Source organism: Phyllostomus hastatus, unplaced genomic scaffold (assembly GCF_019186645.2).
Source record: "Phyllostomus hastatus isolate PE091 unplaced genomic scaffold, TTU_PhHast_1.1 phas_contig_148, whole genome shotgun sequence".
NCBI classification, from domain to species: Eukaryota; Metazoa; Chordata; class Mammalia; order Chiroptera; family Phyllostomidae; genus Phyllostomus; species Phyllostomus hastatus.
The window spans coordinates 810,065-826,247 of NW_025333607.1; the positions used below are offsets into that span (position 1 = coordinate 810,065).

Below are 16,183 nucleotides of genomic sequence, written 5' to 3' on the forward strand. Positions count from 1 at the left end.
TCTGTGCTGTTCTTTTGTTCACATGTGAATTTGGTTTACATACATTTTCTATTATGTTAAACATCTCATTCTATTTTATAATTTTCTCACTTATCACCCTGTTCTTTTAAAAATGAACCCATTCTTTGTTTTTAACCTTTAGCATTTTAATTATGATGTGTCTTGGTGTGGGCCTCTTTGGGTTCATCTTGTTTGGGACTCTTTGTGCTTCCTGGACTTGTGTGTCTCTTTCCTTCACCAAGTTAGGGAAGTTTTTGTCATTACTTTTTCAAATAGATTTTAAATTTCTAGTTTTCTTCTCTAAAGACAAGGAGAGTCTTAAAAGCAGCAAGAGGAAAGGAGACAACTACCTACTAGAGAGCTCCTAGAAGACTGTCAGCTGATTTCTCAAAAGAAACTTTGCAGGCTAAAAGAGATTGGCAAGAAATATTTAAAATGATGAAAAGCAAGGGCCTACAACCAAGGTAACTCTATCCAGCAAAATTATCATTTAGATTTGAAGGACAGATAAAGAGCTTCTCAGACAAGAAAAAGCTAAAAGAGTTCATCAGCATCAAACCAGTATTATATGAAATGTTAAAGGGTGCTCTTTAAGAAGAAGAAAAATATGAACAATAAAATGGTAAAACATACATCTCTATCAATAATTGAATCTAGCCCTGGCTGGCATAGTTTAGTGGATTGAGCACGGGCTGCAAACCAAAGTGTCTCAGGTTCAATTCCCAGAGTACATGCCTGGGTTGCAGGCCATGATCCCCAGCAACCACACATTGATGTTTCTCTCTCTCTCTCTTTTTCTCCCTCCCTTCCCTCTCTAAAAAATAAATAAATAAAATCTTTTAAAAAATTGAATCTGAAAAACAAAATAAATAAACAACCAAAACAGAAACAAAATCATAGATACAGAGAATGTTTTTATGATTGCCAGATGGAGGGAGTTCAAAGGATGGGAGAAAAAGGTGAAGGAATTAAGAAGTACAAATCTATTGTTACAGAATAGTGATGGGGATGTAAAGTACAGCACAGAGAATAGAGTAGCTAAAGAACATATATGCATGACCCATAAACATGGAAAATGGTGTGGGGATTTCCTGAGGGAGTAGGGGGATCAGGATAGAGGGGGACAAACGGGGAAAACTGGGACAACTGGAATAGCATAAACGATAATATAATTTAAATAAATAAATAAATCCATATTGCTGGATGTATACTTAGCTGATAACTTCTTACTTTTGTAAAATATTCTGTGATGTTCAATAGTCACATTTGATGAGTCCAGTCTCCTGGGAATAAGTACCCCTATGGTCCTGAATGTCCAGCAATAAACAAACAAACAAAAAAAAAACTTTAAAACAATCTTTGCTAAATTTTACTTAGAATGTAATTGTTATATTATTGCATAGGCTTTACATTTTATTATTATTATTTATTCTCACCCAACGGCATTTTTTTTCATTGCTTTTTAGAGAGAGTGGAAAAGAGAAGAGATAGTGAGAGAGAGAGAGGCAAACATTGATGTGAGAGAGAAACATTTATTGGTTGCCTCCCAGAAGCACCCCTACCAGGGATTAAATCTACAACTAAGGTATGTGCCCGACCAGGGGTCAAACTTGAAACCTTTCAGTTTAAGGGAGGACACTGCAACCAAATGAGTCACACCAGCTACACAGCAGGCTTATACATTTTTGACTGAGCCTTGTTACATGTGTTGCAAATATTTCCCTATTTTGTAATTGATTGCTTTTGATTGATTTAGTTGAATGATTGATCATGTAACTATCAATTTACTTATATACTTCCTGGCCTTGGTGTCACAATGAAAAGGCAGTCCTAATCCACAAGACATGCACCATTTGTCCATGTGACTTAACTATTGCAGTCATAATGGTAATGAACCTGCGATTAACTTTTTTAAAAGGAGGCATAGATTTTACTTAGTCTTTTCCAAATGTTTAACCAATGTATCAACACAATTCATTGAATGGCTGTTTCTTCACAGACCTAAAATGATAATTCTTCTTTACTCAATTCTACTTGAATCTTTCTGCATTTGCTCTTCTTCACTCTCATTGATCACGTTTATCTCATGTACATCGGGCTTTTCGATCAGTATGGATTGATACTATGCTTTTTTTCTGACCAGGTTAACCTGTTCTTTATTATTTTTAAGTTTAGCAATACCTGCATCCTGTGTTAAAAATAAATTTACTATGTGTATAAGGAAAAATAACACTTAAAATTTCTTGCCTTTCAGAGGTTACTGGTTCTTAACATTTGCATGTCTATCTTGTGATATTTTCCTGTCTCATGTAACATATATTTTTATATATTTTTAAAAGTGTGATTCTAATATGCATGTTATTCTGCAACTTGCTTTCTTCACTGTACCATGTCATTGATATATATATATTTAATTGTAAAAAAGACTTTTTATCAGTTGCGGTAGGCTGGGTTATGCTTCAGTAATGCATAAACCATTCCCAAGTTTCAGTGTTTTAAAACAATAAAGGCTTCTTTTTGGTTCAACTACTTATTTGTTGAAGTTGCCTGGGTCTCTGCTCTGTGTTATCTTTACTCAATTTACTAGAGCAGGTTATAGCAGTTCTAAAGGGGAAGAAAACACAAAGCATTCTCAGGCTTTAGCTCAACAGTGTAGCTCTCATTTCATTGGGCAAATCAAGACTCCTGACCATGAGTAACTTTAAAAGGACAAGAAAGTGTGAAGTGTATACAGTTGTCCCTCGCTATATCATGGTTCACTTATTGCAGCTTCACAGTATCATGTTTATTTTTTAAACTGGTGAGTACCCATATAGAATTTTATATGTTGTTAAAATTATGCAGCTTTAAGAGTATAAAAAGTGTTTAAGAGCATATGAAGTGTTTATAAGAGTGTGGGAAAGGTTAATAAGACAGTGGGAAAGGTTTATAGGAGTGTGGGGAGGGTTTGTGAAGCCTTAAAATATATAAATAATAATATAAATATAACGCCACTACTTCTCAGATTTTCACCTATGGCGGGGGTCTCTGAAATGTAACTCCCTCGATAAATGAGGGATCACTGTACATCCCCAGAAGAGAGAGAAATGTCATGTTTTTGAACCATTCTAATAACTACCACAAAATGTAGTTTAGTCCAGAAACAAATATAACCTCATTTTTCCAGACATTCATCTTTGATGAACATTCAGAGTGTTTACATTTTCCTTTTGATATGCAATATTGTGAGAAATACAGTTTACTATAAGTATCTTTGTGCAAAATATATTTTTAGATTCATATTTTTTGTATTTAAGTTGAATTGTTAAAACTGATATTTCTGGATTAAATAACTTACTGAGTGACTTTCCAGAAAGCTTCAGGCAGGTAGCCCTCCGGTTCATAGGTGCACCCTCCTTTCCTGGCACCCATGACGATGTTAGGTGCTGTCAGTCTTTCATATGCATGGTTTACTTTGGGCTATTAATTGTCACATTGTAGTAAGGTAAGGAGATCCACTCACAGTTTTATTAAAAATTTATATTTCTTATTTTGTGAATCACCTAATGATGCAAGTGCCTAATTTAAAATTAATTTTTAAACATCAATGCATACTGAAATCAAAAACCTAAATCATGGGCTTTGACTTTGACATTGACCTCCACCTCCAGTGACACCGCTTTGGCCTGCACCACACTTCTGTGACCATCTCTGACCTCATGTCCCCACTCCTGTTCTTCCACACCCAATTTCCTCACAGGGAAAAGAGGAAGATGAAACATAAACTCACCGCCCTGCCTAAAGCATGTAAATAATTCCCAAGGAACCTGGAGAAAGATCCAAATACTTTGACTATGTCCCAAGTGGTAAGTTGGGCTGTTACTTCTCTAACTCACTCCTTTCATTTGGATTTTTTCAAGTTCTTAATAAACTAGAAAAGACAAGTTTGCTCAGTTGCCTTGGAGCTATTGCCTGTGCTGTTCTAGTTGGCCAGGCAGCTGGCTCGCAGCACCTCCCGTCCCCTGCTGAGTGGTCACTGTGGCTGGCAGCGCGGCCTCAAGGACAGCCCCAGGCAGTGGGGCCCTGGGCTTCCCTCCTCAGGCTCTCCATAGGGTGTGGCACTACAGTTTCCAGCCCACAATCATCGGAAGCCTTTGTTGATTTATTCTTTTTAGAGTAAAAGTAATTTACTAGAACCTAGGTTTTTATAAGGGCAAAGGCCACGTCTGCCTTCTTCACAGAGGAAGGTCTGTATTTGACACAAGGTAAAAATAAGCACCTGCTGACTAAATGAATCGACGCCGAAGAAAGAACTTCATACACCCTAGGGATGTCGGCTCCCTCGACGGTCACCACGTGTCCCAGTTTGTTCTCTGACCATCATCACGTTGTGTTTCTTTTGTTTTCTTTCGCTGAATAAAATACTCTAATTTTATGTTGTCAAATTTGTTAATTTTCCCTTCATGCTTGGCTAGCACTTCAATTATAAATATTTTATCCTATAATTTTATCTTTAATTCAACAGGAATTAATGTCTTATATGAAGCAGAGATTATTTTTAACCAAATGAATAAGAAATTACCCCTATGCAACCTATTAAGTTGTCATTCATTACCACGCTCATAGAAAATAACACTATTTACTAACACACACATGTGCACATGCTATTTAGGAGAGATTTCCACATTACATAAAGCAATGTTTATTAAAACATAATATGAGGCTATATTACAATGATGATAATTATGATTTCTTCAGTTATGTTTAAAATATTGGCTCATACAGAGTATGCATGAGGTCTGTCCAGAAGGTATCCAGCCATGCAACATGAAAAATAGAGACATTTATTGAAGAAGATACAAGATATGAGAAACACTGTACACAGGACAATGACACCTCAGTCCCCTTTGTAGGCACCTTGGCACCTCACACAGTTCTTCCAATGGCCATCAGCAGCCATGTCATATTTTCCTGAATCTCACTGACAGTCTGAAATCTCTTCCCTTTCAAAGGTGATTTTAGTTTTGGGAAAAGCCAGAAGTCACAGGGCTCCAAATCTGAGCTGTAGTGAGGCTGAGTTACCTGGGTGATTTGATGTTTTGCTAAAAAATCTGTATAAGATGTGATGCATGAGTGGATACATTGTCATGATGAAGCTGCCAATCACCAGTTGCCCATAGGTGGGACCTTCTGAATCATCTAGATAGTTTCCACACAGGAATGTTCAAGCTTAATGCAAAATTTGATGCAGATTCACTGCTCTAATTGCTCAGTCATTTTGAATGTGACGGCCACACAGCGCACGTGCTCACTCAACGGCGTCTACCGCCCCCACTGACTAGTACAGTGAAGTCCTCATTGTTCACACGTGCACATTCCAGTCCGCTCTGTCTTGACTGCCAGGTTACATCGATGTCATACAAACCATTCTTGTTACATTAACAATGACTGGACTTTTTATGGACAAACCTTTTTAATTATTTTTTAAAAGAATTTTTAATTCTTTTTAAATTTTTTTTTAGAATTTCTGGTTTTGTCAAATTTGCTTATACTTTTAAGATATGCTATTCCTCTAATTTTTTGTTTACCAAATTTTTTTTTATGTATAGTTGTTTTGAAATGACAACAGGTAACCAGCTCATAAAAAACCAGAGATCTATCTAGGGTAATAATGTGTTCCCATAATAAATTTATTTACTCATCTTTTTCAAAAGTAATTGCATTTTTGTATTCATTATTTTTATTGTTTATTTTTAAGCCTCTTTAAACATTTGAAACCTACTTCCTTTAGGGTGTGTTTTATATTGCTCTATTTTATGTATTTCTGAGGTCCAAATTCCCCTTTTGGTTGATCCCATGAACTCTCCTTCACACTAGAGTTTCTGCTGAGACAGGCACTTATCAGCGGGTTTTGGCTTCCTCAGGAGCCCTGTGTGTGGGTCCTGGGTGTGGATGCCCAGGGCATGGTCACATTGGCCTTCACAGAAGCCCTGTGGCCTTTCTCTGCATGAGATTAGTTTGTTTTTGTATTTCTAAATAATTTTAGATTTAGAAAAAAGCTGCCAAGTAATGTAAAGTATTTCTAGATACCTTTTACATACCCTAATAGTAAAGTCTTAAGAACCATAATAGAGTTAGTAAAATCAATAAATTAAACATTGTATAGTACTGTCAATTAAACTGTAAATTTTATTCAGATTTCACCAGTTTTTCTATTAACTTGAAATATTAGCTGATTAGCTGATTAGCTGACCATTGCTGATGTGTCTCAGGGAATGGGGAGGCCATGAGGGTCGGGGGAGATGGGGAGGCAGCGGTTGGAGGAGCAGTCAGAACACACACAACATTTATGGCTTAAGTTTGCTGTCTTCCGTGGGCGCAGTCTTGGTGCCCTGAAACAATGACAGTAGAACCATCAGAGATCACCGATCCCAGATCAGAATAAATGCAATAAGGAATGAGATGAAATACAGTGAGTTACCAAAGTGGGACAGAGACACAAAGTGAGCAAATGCTGTTGGAAAAGGGCACTGACAGACTTGCTGGACTCCAGGTTCCCGCAAACTTCAATTTGTAAACAACGCACTACCTGTGAAGAGCAACAAAGTACAGTGCAATCAAATGAGGTGCCTGTATACATAAAGGAAGAACATGGGAATGTGTGTACATGTACTAGCCCATACACAAACACACAAACACTCGCACCAATACCCACACATGAACATTCTAGGTATATACCATATTTTGTGGTGTGATACACTCCCACATACACAGCACACCCACATTTTTGACCCAAACTTTCAGGAAAAAATCTTTTGTTTTAATTTTTTACTTCAATCTATTTACTTATTTATATTTAGAAACAAAACAGATGATCAGATTCCAAGATATTATTTTGCATATGGATATTGCTATTGCTTTCTAGAGTTACACTTTTAACATGTAAGCATAAATAAAAGAATTAAAAACATTTATATAGATATGGAATTAGTACTACCCACAAATAATGTGCATTCTCTTTTTCCCTAAAAAATTTGGGCAAAAATGTGTGCAAAATACAGATAAACAAAGATATAGCATATCTAGATATTTGTTTGAAACTTACAATCCAAAGGTCAGAGATAAGGTATATCTAAATTTCTCTAAAGGGCAATTAGTTTCAAGTTTATGATATATTATAATAAGCCTTTTCTTTTTAGGTTGGGGAAATTCTTCTTTTACTCACATCTACATTAGATCTGAACCAATTTGTCCAAATTCATTGGAAGAGGCATTAATGCGAGATTTATTCCCGTTTTGTACCCTCCAATTGCATTTCCTACCACAAAGACAGTGGAGCAGCTAGGTGACGTGGGGACCCTTCTTGATGGGCTCTTTGGGTGGGGACTGTTGAACCCTGCCCGTCATTCAGCCCTCGGATGAAGAGTCCCAGCCGCCCAGGTAGTGCAGCTGCCCAGTAATTCTGACCCAGTCTTCAGGACAGGAGTTTTGCGTGTGGCCTCAGTCAGGTATCTCTAATGCTTGTACACACTATTTAAACAGATTAGCTTCCAGGGAATTAAGATAATTTTTTTCCTTGTATGTTTAAAGATCCAGATCTAAAAAGAAGAAAGAAAATATAAACTTTCATTCTGACGTATTTACAAAGTGTTTATGTTCTTTTATGTTATTCCTTATCAAACACCTAAGTGTTATTAAATATTGACTCATTTAATGAACCTCTCAGTGGCGTCACACTTCTGTCTGGCACTGAAAGCACCTATGTGTCTCCAGCACAGCTTACATACCACTACCAGGTCCCTAAAACTTGACCTTCTATTGCTGTTTCTTGCAAGTGGCTTTTTCTTTGCTGAAAGACTAACCTCCTATCCTCCCGGTCTCATGTTCAAAGGCTAAATTCCTCCTTGAAGTTCTCAATAAATCACCACACAGCTTCTTATTCTCCACGCTCCCGCATTGCTTTCTAGGTAACTCAGTATCATCCATGATCATAGTTATATTTCTGCACAATGTACTGAAGCAAGGGCTCTTGACAGCGGGAGCTTCATCTTAATCATGTTTGTGTCTTCAGTCCAAACCCAGGGTCACTCAGTGCTGAGAGGAGTCTGAGTCGTTATGGGCTGGACTAAAGGAGGCCAGGGACAGAGGGTTCTGGACACTTGATGGTTGACCCTTGACTCCATCCTTAATGATGAATTGAGGTTGAGATGCTTGAACCCTCTTCCTCCCATTGACATTCCTTTGCCCAGCAGCTGTTCCTCACCACCTCCCAGGGAAAGAGTCTGGCTGACCACGTGATCCACTCAGCTCCTTCCTTGGCTGGACCTCGGGGTGGCCCTGCAAGGAATGCCACGTGGGAAGCTGGTTGGAGCCACTTTGTGTCTTCTCTCTCCCTCCCCCCTTCACACGTTCAGTGGTTAAGGGTGACATGGGACATCAATCTCTCTTTTTTTTCTCTTCTCCAAAATGGCAAAGTGCACAAGAGAAAAATGGTGGAAGTCCAAACTGAAATACCATGTCAAAACAAGATCAATCGTCCCCATCTAAACTATCCAGGTGTTTAAACTTGGACCCGCAGGCTGGGCTGTATGCAGAGGGGAAGCAGACACTCTGCATGAAGCCAGAAAGGACCAGGAAGGTACAGCTGGGCTCAGGGAGAACACAGCAGAAGCTTCCTTGTGGGCTGAAGCCACTGTCTCTCACTTTTCATCCACACTTCCCTAAGTTTTACCCTGCAAACCACTTTCATTATAACTACTCAAGGTGCTTTAAAAAATCTAGAGCCTTTGGGAGGGGGAGATAAAGAGTTCATGAGTCATCATTTTTTAAAAATCACATGACCCAAAGATAATTCTAGTGTCTGAACAGCATTTATGTCTAATCTTCCTCTTGGCACTTTTTAAGAGCAAAGGGCAGGTCTCAGATTGCCTTCAACATTTGTGAGAATATTTTTTCTTTCTCTACCCCAGGTAAGATGGGCATGGACACTTCTAACTCACTACTTCCTGCTTTTTAATTTTTTAATGGAATTCTTTCCATTTCTCAACAATAGAGTAGGTCTATTCATTTGCTTCTCCAGTTTTGGAAACAAACAACGGTGGGAGTGAAGTGATTTCCTGAAGTCATAGTGACAAGGTGACTTTCTTTATTCTTACCCACTCCCATTTCAAAGCGAAGTAAATGGCTCTATCATGTTACTGGTTTTACAAAATCTTTTGGCTAGGATTTAGCGGTTTGTTTCCCATCCCCCACACCCCTAAACTATTTATATGATTAACTGCAAAGAAAATGTAAGACATAGTTTATGTAAATAAACTATGGGAGAGTAATCAACCACTACCCCATTTGTAACATTCTAATCACCCAAAGAAAAGAGCTAGATTTTACTTTTTCCCTGTCCACTGTGCAGTGATTGCTGTGTGGTGTATTGACAATAGTAGCAATAGCATTTGATGGGATAAATGGATGCAATACTGGGAAAGTCCAGGCATTTATTTATATTGTGCACTTGACCTTTTAGACTCTTCAACTACATAAATGCTTCTTTTTTTCTCTGAGACACAGAAACCTTTGTTTAACTTCCCAAGGATTGAACTCTAGGGATACGGAAAATGTTTGTTCTCTTTCCTCTCAATCAGGAGGACAGTGAAACAAAAATCATTTAGGGAACCTGGTCAGTGGGCCAGGGCTCTACATGTCATTGCTCTCGGCCATCCAGTCGAGACAGGTGGCAAGTCAGGGAGCTCTCCCAGAGCCAGGAGTTGGGGCTGCAAGAGACAGGAGGCAAGGGGGATTCTCAAGGAAGTTTATCTGAGCTCCAGTTATATGGCTATGCAAATAAGCACCTTCCTACGTGATTCCTGTGCTAATCATTAACACGTAGGGATACACTGCTGTCCTTCACACCTTGCTCGGTTCAGAGCTCAAGGTGACTGCCACTCGCCTTTGCTTTTTTATCTATCAGTCTTTGCCTAGGGAGTAGCTGTGCCTTTTTCTCTCAGAACCTTTTTGTGTTCCTCTCTACTGAATCTCCTTGGACAGTGAAACTGCTGAAATTACCTCTGCCCAAAATAAACAATGAAAACGAACTAACAAACACGCTGGCAAATTTCTAATGGTGTTGCCTTCTCTGGCTTTGCCCATTTCTGCTCTTTCTCTCACCAATAAGTTACTATAAGAGGATTCATCCCCCCTTGCTGCCCCAACCCCTTTTCTTGACTTCCATCTGTGTTTGCTCCTCTCTTACTGCTAAAGCTTGCCTCTAAATACCATGTTCAGTGACCCCGTTCTCAGTCTCCTGAGTGACAATGTGGTCTATGATGTCTGGGGTAGGTCGTCACAATAACGGAACCCAGCAACTCGGGCTTCCCTCTCCTCCAGTGTGTGTGTGTGATCCCTTCCCACATGCCCACGGTACACGGTCAAGAGTCCATAGATATTTGAAAGGGACTTTCCGAGGGGAGAATGCTCTGTCCTGCTCCTTTTACAACATGAAATAACAACAGACACATAGCCCAGACCAGTCTCCAGGCATGAGACAGCACAGCAAAGAGGCCCGGACTGGCAGCTCTCCTGAGGACCAACCGCATACAGGAGGGAGCAGCAACTGCCCTTCCAGCTCAGCCCAGCCCCAAGGGATGACCCACAGAATCCTGAGCAAGTACAAATGGCTGCTATTTTCAAGTAATCCATTCAGAGCAAGTTGTTTTCCAGGCTAGATAACATCGTTCCTCTTGAACATAATTTCCTTGGCTTAATTTCTTATTTCCTGCTCCTGGTCTTTCTCCTACTTTCTCAGTGAACTTTCTCCCCCTCACTCTCTTTTTAAATTTGTTTCTTTCCAAATGGAGTAAGAAGTTGGGTGTGTTAATGTTAGGGAGGCTGGGCCACAAAATGGAAATACAGAAACTCTCAGGATCCCAGCAGCTCAGCGTTTCTGCCTCTATGTGTAAAAGTGCAAATGACCGTGGACCTTGGGCAGTAGGGAAACCAGTCTTCTTCGTGACCACAGCTTGAATCAGAGGGGTGGTTGTTATTGCTTGACTGCTGTTTACGAGCATCAGACCTTCTTAATACTCTTTTGGAAGAAACCAGAAAGATTTTAATGACACATCTTTAATGTGTCATCTTTGACACTCTATACTGTATCAAGAAACATGAATCATTTGTTTTTTGATTTCCTACATCTATTTTAAATCATTTGTTGCTATTAAATGCAAATGTACACATTGTGCATAATCAAAGGTTATTTATATATCACAGTGAGTCGCTATAGAGCACACCTAATTTCTTATGCAAAATTTTGTGATTATTTATGTGCAATAGTAAAGTCGGGGCTTTGTATATTAAATAAGGATTTAGTGTGGTCATATACAATACTTGACCAATGGGATTTTAATTAAGCAGGAAGAACGTTTCATTCCGCTGAGAATGCTTTTTCATACCTGTGACTTTAGTAAAATTATGGGACACAATTAAATGATATTCTTGCAAATAGCCCTGCCTATATATTTTTTCAGATATGAGTGATGTCATACTCTTTTGTAAGCACAATGTCTTCCTGTTGGTTATTCCCAGTTAGCATTTCTTCCAGACATTATTTTATAAGGTTAGGTTTAAAATACAGAGGGACTAATTTTGTCTGTTCCACATGAAAATATTCCAGATCATTTTAAAGGTATTGAATGCAACATAGCATGCTCAAATCTTTACTATTTCCCTTAGTTCACTAAGTACTGACAAAAGTTTTGCATTATTCTTCCAATAAGAAAACACAGTATTTATTAAACTATATAATAAACAGGTACTTATATTAATTTAAAAATTACTCACTTAGCTTCTCTCTAACATATGCCTGCATGCAGGATAGCAGAATATGCGTTGGCTGGTATGGCATAAGGAGTAGGGAATCCAACCTATTTTTAAAAAGGCACTGAATGATAAGTTTATTAGCTTTTTGTGAGTTATTATGGCACACTTGGGAAAGGCATTTTGAAAGTTTCTTTGAATGCCCTGAATTTAATTCCCTGTACATGAGGTCACTCAAGGAGCACTAGTCTGATGGTATTCTTCATCAGCCAAAATTAATATAAAAGCTCAAAATATATTTTATTTCACCACATCAAGATTCCATGACTGAAAATGTTTCTGAATCTTTCGGACTTCAACATTTGAATGGGTTTGGTTCCCTTTTCTTTTCTCCAGCTAAAGCAAACTTGAAAAAATTAAACAGTACAGACTGCAAGGCTTGGAGCCACTACACACCCTGGTCTTCCCCTGTTGTGCATGACTATTGCTGAGCATGTGATTCCAATTTCCCTTGAATTTCTTACTTGATGGGGCAGCTTATTTCCTTCATGATAGGCCTGGCCTGAATAATTTAATTTCTCCAGAATCAATTTTTATGGCTATTTTTACCTTATGGACTTGTTTTCTTTGTTTCATTTCAGTTGAAACAGTCGGACATCAGAAATGAAGCTTGCATTGGCCGACTGTATAATTTTTTTTCTTGACTCAGATTTGAGAGAGTTTAAGCCAGAAATGCAAACTCTTAGAAAAGCCACCGAGACTTCAGAAGCATTCTACCTTGAGCCCTGAACTAATGACGACCAAGGTGAGTTCTTGATATTTCATCTGAAGCGAAGCCTAAACTAACAGCATGATGTCAAGTATTCTACTAAAAATGTGAACAAGCTTGAACTAGTTTCAATTAAATTATTTTTCACATTTGTAAAGAGCCATTCTACTGATTACTTTACATGCACGGAACCAAAACCCAAATCACTAGAAATTTATAAAAGTTCTTACAACCATACATTTTGGAATTTTTTATTATAAGTTAAATTTCTGATTTTGAGGTATTCATAAGAGAAGTCAAAACATATTTTAGCAGTCACAATGTTCAAACACTCCTGATTACTGCTTTCCCCTCAAGAATAAACAAAACCAACTTATTTATTTTTCTAATGTTCATGTCAGTCTTAACTTAGAATGCCAACTTCAGGGTTCTTTTGCTGTGAAGTTGCAAGGTGGTTTTTAGGCCTCAAAGTGCTGATATTGGCTGAAGCTGCCCACTGCAGCCTAATGTTAATTATTCTAGACTTTGATCCAGAATGCCTGGGCTCAAAGTAGAATCAACACACACAATTCAGCAATCCAGTCTCACTTCCATTTTTTCTCAAGAAATGAGAATATTAACTCAAAGTGGTTGTAATCCATTGTTTCTAAAAGTTTACCATGTACCAAAATGAATATACATTGTGAGGCAAAAATAGAAATAATACTAGTATAGTGAGTTGAGTATCAGAAAAGTCTGTATCCACTGTATCAGAAAAGTCTGAAGTAGAGTTACATCTTTATTAAAATAAAAATGGTATTTCCTTGTGTGATCACATAAAGTTTGACGGTTTCAGTAACAACATACAACATACAGAAGGGGAGCCAATGTCTAGAGACTAAACCACACACACAAAAATGTGCTGCTTGCTTCCTTCTTGCTGTTTGGGTGGGAAAGAAGTACAGATGTAATTATATATGATACTTTGCTCTGTAACCAAGAGTGATCCATTAATCGGTCAATGAAGTAATGAAAGAAGATGGGCTTCACATGAGTTATAAGGAGGGAGACTGCCCTTTTAATTCAATTCTCTTATGTAATTAAAGAGAGATTATGAAAGTTTGTAAGAGAAAACGCCAGGTCCTCAGTGAAACCCATGATCATTAAACTGTTGAGAGTGATGTAAAAATCTAGTCACCATGTAACTTACTCTTGGGGTTGTCATGAATACCCACAGCCTAATATATTTGGCCTAACATATGAGGATCCCAGGAGTCAGGGAACCTTTAAGAGTTTAAACTATTGCCTTCAGAGATGATCATAAGAACATGCCAGCCCTCCTGCTTGAGGGGGTCAGAACCGCTGTGATAAGAATGGCCCTGGGTTGAAACGGCAATGGAAGCAGGTTTGAGTTTGCGTGGCCGTGTTCAGTGCAGGTTCCTCAACCCAGTGGTCCCACAGTTACTGATGCAGCCGATCTGAGTGGTTGGGGAGTATTCACCAAGGCCACGCTGACTCACACCTGGTGGTTGTGAGCCCAGACATATGCGATAGTATCAAAAAAGGCAATAGGAACTTTCTCAGATTCTGTTTATTTCCATTTCAACTGCTATCTTTGATTGCTAAACTTTTAGTATGATTATTATACAACCCAAATTCTATTTTTCTTTTTATTAACCATTTTATCTATTAGTTTTTCTTTAAAATCTCTTGGAATCATTCTCACAGAGCACTGGCACCTCTCCTTGATACAATATTAGAAACATCGATAGCATTATTGTAGGAGAAAAATATTCTGGTTCTGTTCTCTGAGATAAAAATTATGGAACTATTGTAATTTCTTTTCCATTTTATTTCACAGGTTCTTTTGAGTTTTAATTAGCTAAAGACATGGGCTTACACTTTGGGAAGAGAACTTTGACTTACACTTTCTGCATTCATAAACTGTGTTGTTACACGCTGCGACTTTCATTGCTTTGGTGACTAATCCATCAGCCTTTTTCCATGCTGTCAATCACCAATGTCTTTTCTTGAGTGGCATTCACTGCTGACATAAGCAGATTTGCCCAGAAAAACCACTGAATCTACAAAAAGAAAAAAAATTCTTATCCTAAAATGAATGCTATTTTGGTTGTTCGTTTGCCCTGATTGAATACAAAATTTAGCATGTCCTATAAATTACATTTCTCATTTCTAATTTATTTTGCTCATCAAAAGGGAAAACAATTCCTGGGCTCTGAAGAACACTCATTATTTGCAGTCTTTACACTTTTTCAGTGTTCTACATTCATTAGGTTATAACAATGGACCTATTTACTCAAGAGGCATTTATTAAACACCCTCTGAGCAAAACACCACTGAAATGCACATCTAGAAGGATCCTGAGATGCTTAGAGATTTTTCATCTAAAAATGATGTCTTAGAGGTAACTAAGATACCTCTAAGAGGTATCTTTGTGGACCCCTAGAGAACTTTTCATCAAAGTCTTTCATCGTTTAGGAGGACATTTGGAAGGCCAATTGGATGAAGTGACTTTCTGAGAGCCGTACAAATACCTTACCCATTAGAACAAAAGCAGAACCACAAATGCAGGGAGGGACAGAACGCGGAGGATTTGACACAGTATCCTTCCCTTTGTTGTTGTTGTTGTTGACTTGGCTAAGATCTGCCAAGCATTTCTTTCATAATGTTCTCCTGCAGGTCAGCCCATCCCTTATCTCACTGTTGCCATCAAACATGCCCAGCCGTCTGTAACTTGAATTTAATCTATCTCAATGCTTACTCCTCGGGGCTTTTCCGTGATTTTTGATGACTAATTCTAAGGCATCTTAGGAACTCCAATTAACTCCCAGGGTGGAGATGGTGGGATACTTCCTAATTCCGCTTAAGCTTAGCCCTACCTAGAATGTCTTCAGTCTCACCTCTCATCTGTTTATAAGGGCTCAGTTCAGGCTCAGCAACCAGCTCATTTCTCTCATTCTTTTAATGTCTGATAGCATTTAGTATAAACAAGTCACACGGTCAGAGGAAAAAATAACACAGTACTGTGTCCAACAGACCCAATCTAAGATTGCAGCTCTATCATTTTTTAAAAATATATTTTATTGATTATATGATTACAGTTGTCCCATTTTTTCCCCTTTATTTCCCTCCACCATGTACGCCCCTCCCACCATCATTCTCCCAGCTTAGTTCATGTCTGTGGTCATACATATAAGTTCTTTGGCTTCTCCATTTCCCATACTATTCTTAACCTCCTCCTGTCTATTTTGTACCTACCATTTATACTTCTTATACCCTGTAACTTTTCCCCTTTCTCCTTGCTGCTTCTCCCCACTGATAACCCTCCATGTGATCTCTATTTCTGTGAATCTGTTCCTGTTCCAGTTGTTTGCTTAGTTCCTTTTTGTTTTTTAGGTTCAATTATTGATAGCTGTGAGTTTGTTGTCATTTTACTATTCATATCATTACTGGTTTTTTATCTTTTCCTTTTTCTTAGATAAGTTCCTTTAACATTTCATATAATAAGGGCTTGGTGATGATGAACTCCTTTAACTTGACCTTATCTGGGAAGCACTTTATTGGCCTTTGCATTCTAGCTGATAGCTTTTCTGGATAGAGTCATCTTGGATGTAGGTCCTTGCCTTT

At 38.3% G+C, this 16,183-nt stretch overlaps 1 long non-coding RNA gene across 1 annotated transcript; it reads right to left on the reverse strand.

Annotated features, from left to right (window-relative positions):
* Positions 1–6,235: 6,235 nt before the first annotated feature.
* On the reverse strand, positions 6,236–14,606 carry LOC123804854. Its single transcript, XR_006783213.1, has 3 exons — positions 14,462–14,606; positions 6,461–6,568; positions 6,236–6,371 (listed from the first exon to the last, which is right to left on the reverse strand). It is a non-coding gene; the product is annotated as an uncharacterized LOC123804854 (long non-coding RNA).
* Positions 14,607–16,183: the final 1,577 nt, after the last annotated feature.